This window comes from Bidens hawaiensis, unplaced genomic scaffold (genome assembly GCF_021521415.1).
Source record: "Bidens hawaiensis isolate Kalapana, Puna unplaced genomic scaffold, B.hawaiensis_p1.1 tig00003469_1, whole genome shotgun sequence".
In the NCBI taxonomy this organism is placed as follows: domain Eukaryota; kingdom Viridiplantae; phylum Streptophyta; class Magnoliopsida; order Asterales; family Asteraceae; genus Bidens; species Bidens hawaiensis.
Genome location: NW_027491193.1, coordinates 717,530 through 733,204, shown reverse-complemented (window position 1 = coordinate 733,204; position 15,675 = coordinate 717,530). Strand labels below are relative to the sequence as shown.

General features: G+C 46.0%; 1 pseudogene; it reads right to left on the bottom strand.

Moving 5' to 3' along the window:
* Window positions 1-230: 230 nt before the first annotated feature.
* On the bottom strand, window positions 231-1,127 carry LOC143623430 (F-box/kelch-repeat protein SKIP25 pseudogene; annotated as a pseudogene).
* Window positions 1,128-15,675: the final 14,548 nt, after the last annotated feature.

Here is a 15,675-nt window from a genome sequence, read left to right as displayed (position 1 = left end):
TACTAATGTGACTATCAACTTTATATAGTCAATGTGTAACCCTTAAGATAAGATAATAACTATAAAAAAATATAAAATAAATCAACGTTATAAATAAATTTAAATAATGCATTAAAAGAACCAAAAACAGCATTAGACGTAAAGTAAGAAATAAAATATAACTAAAAAAATAAAAATAAAATCTAAGGCCGGACGAGACTTATTAGAATATTAAGATAAACTATATACACTTATTCTTTTAATCTAATCTAATTAAAAAATTAATATGATCTTAAACATTTCATAATCTATTACATGGTCTTCTCAAAATATGAAGGGAAACAACTTCACTTCCCGGGCTGGGTGGATCCACCACCCACATCCTTACCGGATGCGCCACCACATCCACCACCGTGATCCTCCCACCACCGCCCGCAACGACACATATTTTCCCACCGCCAACCGCCATGTGCTCGGCCCCTTTTAAAAGCTCTGACCCTTGAACCACCTCTTGCCAACAATCCATTACATCATCATACTTGCTCACACCACCCTTGTCTTCATCCACCACATACATCACCTCCTCCTCCTCCTCCGCCACGCCCACCGCCCCGTTCCACCCCGAAACCATCCCCGGAGACATTTTCTCCCACTGGTTTCTCTCAACATGGTAAACTACACCTTCTTTTCCTATATTATTACCCTTCACGTTCACCATGCAAATCTTTCCTTTATACCCGACCGTCTCCACCGCCTCTCGACTGAATCTTCCGTCTTTTAGCCCCACCACCTCCTCCCACCGCCACTCGTCTCTCACTACAATAAATTAATTTCATTGTCAGAAAACTGGGTATTTACGACCGTAATTTTTATGACAGTGTCTTCAACAATATTTTTAACGCTAGTCACAAAACTTACGATAGTAAATAAGTTTTTACATATTTTTCAGAGCCAGAAAACTGGACATTTATGACTAGAATTTGTGAAAGAAAAGAATAGTCACAAATTCTACAAACAGTCATAAAGGTCCAGTTTTCTAGCAGTGTTTTTTTTTATCTTTTCATGTATAAATGCATTAAGGAAAAATGCTTACAATCCGATAATTTATCACAATTTTTTGATCTCTTCACATCCCATTTCTCGACCATCCTTGCTACCTCACCGCGGTAGTGTGCACCAACGCCGCTAGCCACATACACCGTGTCTCGGTAAGACCCAGCAGCACACCATCGCGTGGATTAGTCAGTGGAGGACCAAGACACCATTGACCGGTCAACGGGTCAAAAACCAGCGGGTGGGATAACGCGGGCAAAAGGTTGTGGCTGGTGGCTGCAATGAGCACAAGGCAGCCAGCGACGGTTAAAGATTGTATGGTGAGGTTTCTAGATATGAAGGACGGGTGGCGGTGGAGGAGATGAAGGGGCGGGTCAGTAACCGGAGGCGGCAAAATAGTCCACTTGGAAGATATTGGATCAAAGGTGTGAAAACTGACAGAGTCTGACAGGTGAAGAAACGTGGATCGACTCACTGGTAGACGATCTACTTTCCTCGGGTGTGATTATACTATTTCACCGATGGTTTTCTTGGATCTGGGTTCTTCCACCTACAAAATGAACAACACCGTCAACTTACCCCTCAGAAAGGGACAGAGGGGTCCTCTTTGGGGTAACCCTCCGGTGTGAGAATAAGTATTTGTGGAGAAGATAATAATATGTGAGAGTAAGGAATTTGGAGTGTATTGCTTAATAGCTGAATACTCTGTGTGATTGTGTTACTGGATGTAACTGTCTGTGATTGAATGTGATTGAATATGATTGAATGTGATATGAATGTGTTACTGTCTGTAACTGTGAATGATTGAGTGTCTCTCCTTGTGGAGTTGATGCTGTATTTATAGTGCTAGGGTTTCCACTGATTGGGCTCAGCCTTGTTGGCCTCCTCCAATTGCTCTGCGCCACGTGTCCTCTGGGACACCTGGTGCTTTCTCATAGGTTATAATCACGTGGTAGCACATGGGTTATGCTGAGTTGTCCACCTTTCATTTGGCAGCTGTCAACATCAGCATATTCTTATTCCTTAAAAAGATACCTTCTGGAAGGTTGTCTGACGTGCACAATCAAGGTTGCCCTAATCCTGATTTGGATAAGGACGAGGTTGATTATATGCATGTGTGATATGCGCCAATCTGAGGATGCGCGAGGTCTTCTCTTTATTCCCACGCGCAGATGTTTCATGCGCAGATGTGATATGCACGAGCATGTGATATGCGCCACGCGCTGATGTGATATGCGTGAGCATATGTGATGCGCGAGCATATGTGTGCCTGGGCATATGATGCCTGAGCATGTGTGGTGCCTGGGCATATGATGCCTGAGCATATGTGATATGCGCCATGCGCATAGGTTTTGGCTTTGTGACATTTCAAGCCTCTTGTCTATATCTTGTGGGTTGACCCGCCTCGCTCGGTGTTGAGGCGGGTACATACCTCTTCAAGCCCCCCAGTCTAATGTGTGTCTTGTCTCGCGCGAGCGAGGTAAGACAGATGTTAGACTAAACAGTTTGCTCTTTTAGTAGGGGTTTGTCCTTTTCTTCTTATTATTCATCGTTGCGCGAAATTCTATCCTTTTGGTTGCAAACGAATCGTCTCTGTACGTGGTTGGTTGTTGCTGACGTGGGTCAGTGATGGAGACGTGTCAGACCTTTCGTGTGCTCGAGGTGCTACAGTTGCCTTTCGTGTCCCCTCACATGCTGTCAGGGACACGTGTCGCGCTCGCGTTGGTCAGTTCCTGCGAGTGGTGGCGCGTGAACTCTGGCAGCAGCTGTAAAGTTTATTTTCGTGTCCCCTCACACAGTGTCAGGGACACGTGTCGCGCTCGCGTTGGTTTACACCTGCGAGTGGGGGCGCGTGAACTCTGGCAGCAGCCGTATAGTTTCCTTTCATGTCCCCTCACACAGTGTCAGGGACACGTGTCGCGCTCGCATTGGCTTAGACCTGCGAGTGGGGGCTCGTGAAGTCCGTTCAGCACCCAAATTTCTCTCTCCTGGGCCTATAAAAGCCAGCCCTTAGAGTTTTTTTATCCTTCATCTTGTTTATTCTGAGCTTTTCTTTCTTTGTCTTCTGATTATCTTTTTTCTGCTTCCCAAATATCTGTTGTTCAGAAGCATCGTTTGTTGTTTGTCACCGTTGTATGTCTGATAGCTCAGACAACACAATCTCCCCCATACATTGCCGTAGAAAATCGTTAGTAATGTCTACATTGAAGAAGACCGGCAAGGGGAAGAAGGCTGCTGAGGTCTCATCGGAGGAGGTAGGGAGGACCAAGGCTGTGAAGAGGTGGAATGAAATCCCCTGCAAATTGAGGCAGGCTGATCTTGACAGCCTTATTGCCTCTCAGGGTTTTCCCCCCCTGTTTGGCTGCATGTTGCCTGGGGCCGGGCAAACGGCGGCGGACCCGCCTACCGGCTATATATCCCTTTATAGCCATTTTTTCACCCACTGCAACCTTCGTCTCCCGATGACAAGGTTTGTGGGTGCACTGCTTCAGTTTTATGGGATTCATATATCCCAAGTCCATCCGTTTGGACTTGTGTGCATGACTCACTTTGAGTTCATGTGCAAATCCCAGCGCGAGGAGCCCACCCCTCGGCGCTTTCAATTTTTTTATAAGCCCAAGATCCAAGATTCTTGGTTCTCCTTCGTTCCTCGCAGTCAGAACGTGAAGTGCTCCACTGTTTCATTCAAGAGCCTTCATGACTGGTCTGAGAGGTTCTTTTACATAAGGGCTGGTGTGATCCCCATCCGCATGACCATGCGCGCGATTTCTTCTGCGCCTGCGGATGTGGGTGTCCTCAAGAACCCAACTGGCGCCTGGGTTAATAATCTGACCGCTGAACCATCCCCCGCCAAGAACATTTGTGAGGAGGCGCTGGTGGGGGTTGGTATGAGCAAGAGGTGGGCGGACAGCGCGCTCGAGCCCGTTATCCAAGTCGACGGGTTGTGTAAGTTATTCTCATCGCTTTACTTCTGCGCGAATATAATTCTTTTTGCTGATATCATTTGACTTGTTTTGTGCAGTCACCAAGGAGTATATCCATGCCGCCTATGATGAGCACATGGAGGGTGGATCCGTCGCGCTTGGCGCTGGGGAGGTTGGTTTCCCTGATCGCTTTGATGACATGTTCATCCCTGTTGATCTGGGATTTGTCTTCGATAGCGATGCGCCTGGTAAGCCTTTGTACGTATGCCTTTTTCCTTTATAATACCAAATTTTGCTAACACTTTTGTTGCATGTATTGTAGATGCGCTCGAAAACTACGAGCTGGAGCTCGCGGAAGAGGAGGAGGAGGAGGAGCCGCCTCAACTAAAGCGTAAAGCTAAGGGGAAAACTGGCGCAGGGGCCAGTAAGAAGCAGAAGAAGGATGATGCCCCTGTTGTTCAGGATCCTCTTACTAAGGCGGGGGGATTTGGGAAAACCCAGGAGTTTACCACCAGGGTTTCCTTGGCTTCCCTGCCTCACAAAGTGGGCAGACCTCCTGTCCACTTGAGATATGGTGGCGCTACCTCCTCCCTTCTCGCGGCGGAAAAGGGAAGTGGTGTTGCGCCTTCAACAGGTATATTTTGGTTATCCTTTGCTTATCTTTTATGATTCTGTGAGCGCGATTCTGATAGAATTACTAATGAATCTTTGCTCACTCAAATGTTTGTAGAGCCGGCGACAGCGCAACAAGATGCCGAGGCTGCGCCGGAAGTCGCTTCGAAGTCCCCCGTTTTACCCTCAAAGAATGGTAGAATGGACTTCATGGCGATGTTTGCTGCGCGAACGGAGTTGCGCCAAGGTACGTATTGCGCTCTTATTTTCTGACTTTCTTTTAGATCAAGTCATTAACCATTTCTTGTTGTTGATATTTTCATAGAAGCCGTAGCAGGCGTACAAGCTTCTAGCGGCACTCCTGGCGCCAGCGCCAGCGCCGCTGGCTCTGCTCCTGCTCCTGCAAGCGATGAATCTCCCCTCATCGGCATTACTAAGGAGCAGGAGGCCGTTTTGCGCGCCGACTTGGCGGCGTCGAGACCTCCCTCACCTCCTCCTGCGCACAGCCCTCCCTGCGAGACCGATTTTGATTCTAGGTCTCTCGAGAAGAGACCTATTTCAGAGGAGGGTGAGGAGTTTGAAGTTGAAGACTCCGCAGGCGCCCGCGCCAGCCCTGCAGCGCCACGAGGTTTCGCGGCGGAGCCTTCTCGTGGGGCTGGCGCTGACTTTTCTGCTTCATCCCCGCAGGTATAGGTTCTTTTTTGCTCCGCTGCGCGGACTTCCATCTTAATGTTTTGATGACTTAGATAATTTCTTTGTTTTTGCAGGAAGCCGATCACACTTACCGCCCGAGATGGAATATTACTGAAGACAACACCTTTCAGTCCATGGGTGTGTGTGCGGAATTCTGGGCTCATGCTGTGCCTCCATCTGAAAGGAGGTTCCAGGAGGACCGCGCTCGCTACGACCTGCTCAACGATCATATGTTTGCTGGGTCGGCCTTCATTGCTGCCTCCCAAGAGCTTCGCGCTGATTACGTTAAAGTACGTGATGCTCTTGCGGAAGCCAAGCAAGAGGCTAAGGTGTCTGCTTGGCATCTTTCTGATGCTCGCGAAAGAGCTGAGAAGCTCCAAGCAGAGCTCAGTGAGAACCGAGCCAGTGCCAACAGCGCCTTCGTGAAGCGCGGGCATGAGCTTCAGGCGGCGCGGGAGAAGCTGCATGCGGCGGACGCGGACGCGGCCAAGTACGCGCGCAGAGCGCGCGACTTGGAGCTGGAGGCGGATGCGCGTGACCAAGCTCTTGTCCAGTCTATCACTGAAAAATCATCACTGGAGAGTGAGGTTGCGCGCCTGAAGAGGGAGCTTGCGGCCGCGCAGGCCGATAAAGATGAAGCCTTGGCGACGGCAGCGTCTAGCCAGGAAGCACTTGATGCTGCGCGGGCTGAAAAAGAAGAAATCTTGGCGGCAGCAGCGTCCGACAAAGAGGAGCTAAAAAAGACTAAAGAAACTGTTGAGTTATTAAACTCTCAGGTTCCTGCCCTCGAGACGTCTGTTGCTGGCCTCGCGCAGGATCGCCAATGGCTGATCTCACAGGGCATGACTCGTTGCGCTTACGCGATGAAATACTCAGGCGAGTTTCAGGCCCTGGTGATGGATTGCAACGCTGCCGCGCGCTTGGTGGGCCGAGCTGAAGGGTTCACGGATGGTTACGAATATGGCATGTTGAAGAAGAACCCATCCGAGTACCCTTATCAGAGCGACGCGGCCTGCGCGGAAATGGCCGCGATGGGGGAGAAATATATGAATACTCCCATTCCCATCCTTGCGCAGGTATTTTAGCCTTAATGAGATTATCTTGACTTATTTTCTAAGTCTTTTTGTACTCATATTTTTGCTTATGATTTGCAGATATCCGCGCTTGCTGACCAGCCCGATCTCGTCGCGCTAAAGAAATTACTTGACGAGTGCGAAGGTGCTGGCGGCGGCGATGATGGCGCGGCGAATGCTGGCGTTGCTAGCGGCTCTGGCGTGGCCAAAGGATCTGCTCCTGACACTGTCGTGCTCGAAGACTCCATTCAAGATGAACAACTTGACTATGGTCAGTTTGGAGACGATGAGGAGCAGGCTGCGCCAGATGCTGAGGGCGAGGATGAGGATGATGAAGAGGCTGATGTCAACGTGGAGACTTGAGAAGCCCTTCATGTTTTTTTTTTTTTTTTTTTTTTTTTTTATTTGTAGTTTGTATCTCATCTTGTAAACTTGTAAATTTCAACGCTTTGGAATGAAATTTTGTTTTTCCCTTCTTCGCATCTTGCGCATTCCCCATTGATCTCTTTATATTGAATGTTGTTTGTTGAATATAAGATATGCTTGCACGTTGGAATAAGAACAAGGTTGTAATGAATTTATTATACTTAACCATTGTCATATTGTAAGTGATTTTGCCATATCTTGATTATGTTGACACGTGTCTTGGCGTTTTCATTATTCCTCTTTTGCGCGACGTTATCGCGCATGGAATTATGAGTTTTTTAGCCTTTACGTGTCAATATGTGTTACTCAGATATCCATTACAATTTCATGCGCGACCTCGACCCGAGACCTTAACAACTATTTTTTGGCATTCGCTTTGCCTTAGTTGTGGTTAGGTATTTATGGTCAGTCTGCGCAGTATGTAGGATGGATGTTGTGAGTGATTTGAGCTAAGGCTCACATTATTGGGCTAAGGCCCTGAGCTAAGGCTCATATTATTGGGCTAAGGCCCTGACGTTTTAGAGTTAAGACTCTTTAACGCGTTTGAGCTTGAAGCTCGCGCATGTATGTTTTACTTCGTTTTATTTCGTTTTGATGTCAATACAATGTTATCATATTGCTCAAAATCAATAAAGGGAAGTGTGAAACATGTATGCAAAAGGTGATAGAATTGGGCTAAGGCCCTGACGTTTTAGAGTTAAGACTCGTTAACGCGTTTGAGCTTGAGGCTCGCGCATGTATGTTTTACTTCGTTTTTATTTCGTTTTGATGTCAATACAATGTTTTCATATTGCTCAAAACTAATAAAGGGAAGTGTGAAACATGTATGCAAAATAGAATCCACATTAAGAGAAGATAGCGCGTATCATTATTCATAATGGCTTAAAAAGCCTTGATTACAAACTTGATATTTTTACATGAAACATTTTCTAAGCTGCGCCGCGTTCCATGCGCGCGGGATCTTCTTTCCATTCAAATCTTTTAAGGCGTATGCGCCTTTTCCCAATTCTTCCAAGACTTGATAAGGTCCCTCCCAATTGGGGGACATTTTTCCCGAGGGTATCGCGCGGCTAGCTTCATTGTTTCGAAGGACAAAATCATTTTTCTTGAAGTGGCATTCTTTCACGCGCTGGTTGTAATATTTTTCCAGTTTTTTCTTGTATTTGGCTTCACTGATGATAGCCGCCTCTCGGCGCCCTTCAAGTAAGTTGAGATCCAACCTTCTTTCGCGCTCGTTATCAATCTTGCTCATCATGAGCACTCTATGGGATGGGCATCCAACTTCTGCTGGAATCATTGCCTCTGTTCCATAGGTTAGGCTGAACGGGGATTCGCCATTGCTGGTTTTGCTTAATGTCCTGTGTGCCCACAGGACATTAGGTAGCTCTTCGACCCAAGAATGGGATTCTCCCTCCAACCTTTTCTTCAGCCCATTTAACAAACTTTGGTTCGCGCGTTCCACTTGTCCATTCCCCTGAGGGTGATAAACAGAAGTGAAAATTTGGTTGATGCGCAATTCCCTGAGCCAGCTTGATATCTTCTTGTCAGTGAATTGCTTGCCATTATCGCTCACAATTTCCATGGGCAAGCCAAAACGGCATATGATGTGGCTCCAGATAAACTGTTTCATCACTTCGGCTGTGATTTTTGCTAGTGGCTTGGCTTCAACCCATTTTGTGAAATAGTCTACTGCCACTACCAAAAATTTTACTCGCCCAGGCGCTTGCGGTAGGGGACCCACAATGTCGATTGCCCATTTGTGGAAAGGCCATGCGGAGGTCACTGGAATCAAATTGTTCTTTGGCCGCATGGTGTTTGGCGCATAGCTCTGACATGCTTTGCATTTTTGGATCTCTTTTAAAGCGTCCAAGTACATGCCTGGCCAATAGTAGCCTGCGCTCATTGCCTTGGCAACCACCATGTGCGGGCCAGCATGAATTCCACAGATTCCTTCGTGTATCTCTCTGGTCACATAGCTTGCTTCCTCAGCATCTAGGCATTTCATGAGCGACCCAAGATAAGAGCGTCGATATAATGTACCATCAAGCAGTTCATAGTTCTGCGCCTTGTGTCTTATCTTCCTCGCTTGCGCGCGATCATCTGGTACCTTTCCCTCCTTCAAGAATTCCATTATTGGAGTTATCCATGATGAAGGGGTTGTATGAGTTACCAGGACAGACTTCGCTACCACCGACGGGTTGCTCATTACTTCTACCCTGACATCTTTGCCAAAGTGATCAAAACTGGTTGATGCCATCTTACTCAGTGCGTCTGAAGATTTGTTTTCACTGCGCGGAATATGAATGATTCTGAAGCAGTCAAATTGCTCGATGAGCTTTTTCGCCTGCTCTAGATATAGAGGCATGGTGTTCTCCTTGGCATCATAAAGGCCATTGACCTGTGCTGCTACCAAGTATGAATCAACATGGGCCTCTAGCTTTTTAACCCCGAATTTGTGCGCGATGCGCAGGCCAGCCAGCAGGGCTTCATACTCAGCCTCATTGTTGGTGCTCTTGAAGTCCAACCTGATGGCGTAAGTATATTCATGATTCTCTGGATCCACCAGTTTGAGACCTGCGCCGGAACCTTCATTGTTTGAAGCTCCGTCAGTGAACAATCTCCAAACATTTTCTTCATCATTGGCTCGCGGAGGGTCTACCTCGCGCTGAGACTCTTCAACTCTTCCTTCGGGGACTTCTGCGATGAAATCAGCCAAGACTTGTCCCTTTATTGCTGGACGGGGCTTATAGGAGATCGTGTGCTCTCCTAATTCCAGCGCCCACTTTGTCAGCCTTCCTGAGAGCGCGGGGCGCCGCAAGACTTGCTGGATGTTGTAACCAGTCAGAACTTCAATGGGATGACCATTGAAATATCTATGAAGCTTGCGCGACGCGTGTGTTAGTGATAAAACTAACTTTTCCATGATGGAGTAGCGCGTCTCAGGATCTGTCAGCACCCGACTCACATAGTATATTGGCGTTTGGATTCCCTTGCGATCCACCAATAATACTGCGCCGATGGCGCGCTCTCCTGCTGATAGGTATAATGTCAAAGTTTCACCAGGAAGAGGAGCTGTGAGCGCGGGCAGATTTATCAAACATTCTTTAATCTCAGTGAAAGCCTGCTCGGCCTCAGGAGTCCATTTGAACTGACTTTTCTTTAAGCAGTTTCTCAATGTATTGACAAATGGGGTAGATTTGCTTGCATGGTTCGCTAGGAACCTGTTGATTGAAACCAATCTACCATTCAGCTTCTGAACTTCTTTCATGGTGGATGGCGAGGGCATGTCAAGGATGGCCTCCACCTTCTCAGGGTTCACCTTGAAACCATCCTTGGTGACCATTACACCTAGAAATTTTCCTTCTAGTACGCCGAAAGTACATTTGCTCGGATTGAGCTTCATGTTAACTTCCTTTAGGCGCCCAAGGGTTTCTTCGATGTCTTTGAGCATTTGCTTTTCCTCCCTGCTCTTGATCACCAAATCATCCACATAGACTTCTAGGTTCCTTCCGATTTGCTCGCTGAAAACGGCATCCATAAGTCTTTGGTAGGTGGCGCCCGCATTCTTCAAACCAAAGGGCATTTTTGTGTAGCAAAAAACACCCTTGTCGGTTCTAAATGCGGTCTTGTCCTCATCTTGTGGTGCCATTTGAATCTGGTGATAGCCTTTGTAGGCATCCAGGAAACATTTTAGCTTGAATGGCGCCACGGAGTCCACCTTTGCGTCGATGTTTGGGAGGGGGTAACAATCCTTTGGGCACGCTTTGTTGAGGTCTTTGAAGTCAACGCACATCCTCCACGACCCGTTACTTTTCTTTACCATCATAGGATTGGATACCCACGTCTGGTATCGTATAGGGCGGATGATGTTTGCGCGCAGTAGATCCTCAACCTGCTCATTCATGGCCATCGCCTTTTCATCCCCCATGACTCTCTTCTTTTGAGCAATTGGCTCTACAGACTTGAACGTGTTGAGAGAATGTTGTGCCAGGTCTCGCGGAACCCCAGTCATATCAGAGTGTTGCCACGCGAAGACCGACATATATGCTGTGAGCAACCTTTTTATTCTCAACCTCGTATCGTCTGATATCGTAGCGCCAATTGTGATTTTTTGCTCCGGGAATTTCGGGTTGAGAATCCATTCCTCTGGCGCGTTTTCTGCCATTGGAATTTCATTCTCCCCTCCCGCGGAGTACTTGTCACTGCGCACAAATGATCTCGGTATACAAAAGTTACACCTGTTGGTGTTGGGAACCCCATCGCGCCGTGCGCTGGCGACGGTATGGCGTTGAATTGGGCAATCGTTTCCCTACCCAAGATCATATTGTGGCAAGAAGTGGTGGGCAAGACCAAGAAGTTAACAACTTCGGCTCGCTTGTGTTTCTCATCCCCCATAGTTAGCTCAAATTGTATTTGACCTAGGGGATGAATGATTTCATTTGAAACACCAGAGATTGGTGCATTCACAATCTCAAGCCTTGCTTGGTCTGCCGGATCAAGTTTTCTGAAACATTGCTCATACATGATGTCTGATTCGCTGCCAGTGTCCACCAGGACTTTTGACACCTCGTAATGAGCAATGTGTGTAGTGATAACAAGAGGACTGCTGATGGAAGGGCCTCCCCTGATTCTTGGGAAGATTACTTGTTGCTCGCGCCAATCTCCTTGTATTTGCGATCTTCTCTTTCTTGATGTTTGCCCTTGCCTTCCTCCCTCGGCTACACAGATTCTTTTGTACTTTTTGCTGGCAGAGGCTCCTTCTGGTTGTTCATTTTCTGGTCTTGAGTTTTTTACCAGTTGAGCCAGCTTGCCTGATTTCACGTCCTTTTCAATTGCATCCTTCAAGTGGTGGCATGCATCAGTGTTGTGTCCTGTGGACTTGTGAAACTCACAGTACTTGCCACTGTCTGATGGTCCCTTGTAGTGTAGTGGCTTGGGGCTTTTGAATTGGACATTCTCAGTGTTCAACACCTGTGAAGGCGTTTTAGTGAGGGGAGTCCATATTCTTGGCAGAGGTCTGTTAGAATCTCTGCCGCCCTCTCTCCTGTCACCCTCCCCGCGATTACGAACATCTTTTTGGGGCTGGGGTGAGCTTGGTTGCGCCTGCTTTTCTGCGGAAGAAAAACTGGTTGGTTGCAACCTGGACCATACAGAGTTCTGCTTGCCCCTCTTTTCTTTGCTGCGCGGTGACTCAGCTTGATGCGCTCTTTCTCTTGCCCTATCTTGGGCAATTTGTTTTTCGTTCCTCGCGAAAACTCGCGATGCTTCCATTAACTTGGCCCACGTGGTGGGCATGCCATCTCTGCTTACTAGAGCCCGGCAGAGTTGATCACTGCGCGCGCCTTGTATAAAGGCCACGCGCAGGAGTTGCTCAGTTATACCTCCGATTGCCAGAGACTCCTGATTGAAACGAGTGATGTAGTCTTCAATCGTTTCATCATTCATGCGCACGCAGTGCATGATGTCATCAGGATCGCGCGTGTGTCTGCGCTGCTGTACGAAGTGGGCTTGGAACTTTTCCAATAGTTCCTCGAACCCATCAATTTGCCCAGTCGGCAAGTTCTCGAACCAGACACGCGCCGCGCCCGTGAGGCAGCGAGCAAACATGTGACACCATGTTGGCATCGTCCAGCTCTCTAGGTTTCCCGTGTTGTAAAAACCTTGCAAGAAATCGTCTGGATCTGTTGTGCCGTCATATTTACCCAAACCACTTGGCATCTTGGTTTTGTGCTGGATGGGAGCCTTCGCGATGCGCTCAGTGAACTTTGAATGTTTCACCAAGATGGCTGGTCTATATGGTGTGGTTACTTCCACTTGCCCTCTAACTGGTGGGCTGTACGGCATGTGCAGATCCAGATCGGCTCTGGCTCCAGGCGCCATGTTCACAGGCGCGCGGAGCTGTGAGCCTCCTGCATGAGTATCTCGCGTCTTCCTCATGCTGTGTACTTCTTCATCACTGAACTCAGTATGTGCAGTGTGAACAGAATGTCCTTCTTCCGGCGCGCGCGGCCTTTTTGTTCCATGAACAGTTTGCTTATCAAGCGCTTGCCTTTGTGTTAAGTCGGCTAGCTTTTTCTGCTTGACCATCTCATTATACTTGTCCATTAGACGCCGCTGCTCGTTTATGAGCCATTCTTTAGGATCATTTGTTTCATCTTCTGGACCCATTGGTCCTTTTTGTTTTGCGCCGGCAAGATTTTGTAACGTGAGATCGTCTGGAGGAGTTTCAGTTTGGCCGTGAGGAGTTGTGATGAAGGGACGGTTACTGGTGGTGCGCGTAGAATCACGCGGCCCCCTCAGAAACTGCTGTCCCTCATTAACATCCTCACGTTCAATATCCTCCAGAACTTGATCAACGTTATGAACGCCAGAAACCATGGTGATTTTTTTTTTATATATAGATCTGATGAGATCTGATTGCCGTTGTCCCACGGATGGCGCCAATGAAGAAACGTGGATCGAATCACTGGTAGACGATCTACTTTCCTCGGGTGTGATTATACTATTTCACCGATGGTTTTCTTGGATCTGGGTTCTTCCACCTACAAAATGAACAACACCGTCAACTTACCCCTCAGAAAGGGACAGAGGGGTCCTCTTTGGGGTAACCCTCCGGTGTGAGAATAAGTATTTGTGGAGAAGATAATAATATGTGAGAGTAAGGAATTTGGAGTGTATTGCTTAATAGCTGAATACTCTGTGTGATTGTGTTACTGGATGTAACTGTCTGTGATTGAATGTGATTGAATATGATTGAATGTGATATGAATGTGTTACTGTCTGTAACTGTGAATGATTGAGTGTCTCTCCTTGTGGAGTTGATGCTGTATTTATAGTGCTAGGGTTTCCACTGATTGGGCTCAGCCTTGTTGGCCTCCTCCAATTGCTCTGCGCCACGTGTCCTCTGGGACACCTGGTGCTTTCTCATAGGTTATAATCACGTGGTAGCACATGGGTTATGCTGAGTTGTCCACCTTTCATTTGGCAGCTGTCAACATCAGCATATTCTTATTCCTTAAAAAGATACCTTCTGGAAGGTTGTCTGACGTGCACAATCAAGGTTGCCCTAATCCTGATTTGGATAAGGACGAGGTTGATTATATGCATGTGTGATATGCGCCAATCCTGAGGATGCGCGAGGTCTTCTCTTTATTCCCACGCGCAGATGTTTCATGCGCAGATGTGATATGCACGAGCATGTGATATGCGCCACGCGCTGATGTGATATGCGTGAGCATATGTGATGCGCGAGCATATGTGTGCCTGGGCATATGATGCCTGAGCATGTGTGGTGCCTGGGCATATGATGCCTGAGCATATGTGATATGCGCCATGCGCATAGGTTTTGGCTTTGTGACATTTCAAGCCTCTTGTCTATATCTTGTGGGTTGACCCGCCTCGCTCGGTGTTGAGGCGGGTACATACCTCTTCAACAGGCATGACCTGCCATTATTACTACTACTACTATTGCTATTACTACTACTGGTATTTGCAACTAAGGCGTAAAGGGATAAAAAGGGAGGGAATTGAGGGGTGTAGATGAGGTGGCGCCACCGGCGGCAGACGGCGGAGAGGAGAGAAGGGTGGATGGTGGAAAGGATGAGTTGGGCGAGGTGGTTGGGCAAACCGGGTAGGAGTGGGGGGTCCTCTACGATGGTTTGACCGTCGTTGGTGTCTGTTGACTTTTTCAAAGAACATAACATTTTGACTTTGTTTTGTAAACATGCATTGGTTGTGAGAATTGGAGGTATCTGGTCTAGGTGACTAAGTGAGACATATTTATATCCTAAAGTTTATTTTTGTAATAACAGTAGGATTTGAAATATAATGTGTTAAGTTTACTTTTTTTTTTAACCTAAACCCAAGACCTTCTCATTTAAATCCAGAGTGTTTAAAGATGTCTTTTTCAGTAGACCGTCACCTTATTGGTATAAAATTTGTTGGATTCTTTCTTTAACTTTAATAATTTAATAAATTTTATAAGAACTTATAGCATTTGATGAATATAAAAGTAATATAAATAAATTTAAATTAGTTAACATTAACATAAAATGATCCCTTGAAAAAGGGTTTATGGGTTGTACTTTAAAGGTTGGTTAGGCATGTGGGCAGAGGAGACAAATGTGAACGACAATTGATAAAAAAAGGGGTTTATGGATGTTCGCTTTTGTGACAAGAATTATTATGAAAAGGGAATTAGGTCCCAACTTTGGCCCTTTTATAAGGAAAGTAAGTTTTTTTTCTTTAAATGGCTACACACTCATTTACTCATTTTAAAAGAAATTCTAATTTTGTATTAGGTTTTGAACCTCGTATTCACTCTCAAAGAAAAAAGGTGATAAATTTTAAGAATTTTTATTTATTTTTTTATAAAGGAATCATTTTAATACAATCATATTTGCTTAACGGAAAGAGTAATGTGGTATTTTTCATAATTCATGTAAATATCGTGTATAATGAATACATTATTATAATTAAAACCTATTTTTCTTAATAAAACATGAAATCTCTCATTGATAATTTCACAAAAAGATCCAATTACAATAGAGAAGACAGATAGGCAGACAACAAGTTGCGCCACAACCCCCTTTTGTATGACAAATCCGATATATTTAATTAAACTTACTTCCTAATCAAGTTCTAATCCAATGTGTGTTTTTAATTAGAAAATGTTACCATTTAGTTTTTTATACTTTACGTATATCCAACAATAGTAGGTGATTTTCATATTTTAAAATGGTTTAAGACATTTAGTCATTTCATTTGAACCTGTTTTTTGTTATTAAAAGAATAATCGAATGATGGGACTTTTCTTTAAATAGGTAAAATAATATATAAATCGTATATTAAAACCTTTCTGAAAAGGTTACAATTAAAAGTCCAACTACAAATTAAGGTTCTTTCTATGATAAATA